Raw genomic sequence first — 1,757 nt, forward strand, 5'->3', positions numbered from 1 at the left:
CCTTCACTTCTGCTAAATAGGAAGTGTATGTCAGAAAAGTCGAGTTGAGGATAGAGACGATAGATTAGGGGAGGGAGAGCCAGGGAGAGAATAAAAAGTAAAAAAGGATCCCTTTTTTTAAAAGGGAACAATCAGTTGAAGTACGAAAATCAAATTTATCTTCAGGAAATCATAAAGAGCTTTTAAACCCTCACTGCCTTTTGAAATATACTCTCTTTCTGAAAACTTGAAGAATTAATTTAAAAATATGTGGGAAATACATGAAAACTCAAGAATAAAAATATTCTCAGTATGAGTGACATAGAGTTAAGGAGAGGCAATGACAAAAGAAAAACTTCAAACTCTAATTTTAGTCCGAATGTTGCTAAAGTCAAGTGATTAAAAGTGAAGAAAAAAACCATTAATTTAATTTTCCTTTTTTTATTTCAATAAGTTATACAAAAGGTTGAAATATGCCCTGGTTTTTTTTGTTTTTTTTTTAGTTTAGCACCATTTATTAAGTGATCTCAGCTGTTGTTGTAGCTGCTGCGTGTCAGCCTGTTCTTAAAACATAAAATGCTCTTCCAATTCCTCTTGTCCAGGACAGAAGGATCTTCCAGGTAGCATGCCAACAGAACAAGAGACTCTCATGATGCCAGGTTCAATGATGGTGCCATCCAGGGGGGGAGAGGGTCATGGCACATTCAACCACGGCTTCCAGAGGTTTTGAAAAAGGAGCCTTTGGGGGCCTAAGCTGCCTGGCATTTTGATGCTGTCGGTGTGGGTTTTGTATTCCATAATGGTATTGGGAGGTCGGTTAAGCACTCGCCGAAGCCTATCCCGGATTCGGGCTGTGGTTGCTTGGTCACTGGCAGTCTTATTCCATATTGAAATAATGTCCTCCTGAAACCGGACAGAGACCACAGCCCCACAGATCTCCTCCCCAACCATGAACTGTTCCCCCAACATGGCCAGGATAAGATTCTCCCAGCAATGGGATGTCAAGCCCTTCCGGCAGCCGAATAATACACTTGCCACCATTTTTATTTGCATCATCCTCCCACATGGGTTTAATTCCTTCTTTGAAGAGATGGAAGTCACCATGACCTGTCAAGTCCCCAGGACGTACCATGTGGCTATCAAACCTCCAGAACTGCTCCACAGAAGCAAAGGTGCCAATCTGTTTGATATTCTGTTCATAGCTCTGTGAGCTGGTGGGATGGCCGGGGGTCCTTCTGGAGTACCAGAAAGTATAGTTGTACTGCAGGGGATGCTCTGCTGGTCCAGGGACAACAGCCTTCCCCTTACTGCTGCCCTGACTTTTGTCTTGTTCTGTTTTTTCCTTCTCACCAACTTTCTGTGTGCTGTTTTCTTCATTCTGATCATGGTCCCCACCGTCATCGTCTTTCAATGCATCGAACTTATTGTTCATCCTCTCACCGCCGCCGTCGCCATTGCCTCATGGAGTGACTTCCGCTCCGCCGGGCTGTGCCCTGTTTTTCTTAAATGTCACCAATTGCCCTGCTATCAGAAAACTGCAGAAAAATCTGCTGACCTAACATCTGAAGATGATAATCAATCTACCACCAATGCGATAAATTAGCTTTTATTAATCTAGACATGGGAGGCACGAACTGGTTATGGAATTGTTGCTGAACTTCAACCACTTATCAGAACCTGTCTTAATTAAGCCTAACATCAGGACTTAATTATTAATAATCTTTTGATAGAAAAACAAATCTAAAATCTCACAATAAAATCTGGAAAATTCAAAACAC

The 1,757-nt window shown here is 41.9% G+C and overlaps 1 pseudogene; it reads right to left on the reverse strand.

Annotated features, from left to right (window-relative positions):
• Window positions 1–672: 672 nt before the first annotated feature.
• Window positions 673–1,458, reverse strand: LOC114218742 (eukaryotic translation initiation factor 4E type 2 pseudogene; annotated as a pseudogene).
• Between the last annotated feature and the right edge of the window lie 299 nt (window positions 1,459–1,757).

This window comes from Eumetopias jubatus, unplaced genomic scaffold (genome assembly GCF_037043125.1).
Source record: "Eumetopias jubatus isolate StellerSeaLion01/CBP00866 unplaced genomic scaffold, mEumJub1_p1.0 scaffold_1, whole genome shotgun sequence".
Lineage (NCBI taxonomy): Eukaryota > Metazoa > Chordata > Mammalia > Carnivora > Otariidae > Eumetopias > Eumetopias jubatus.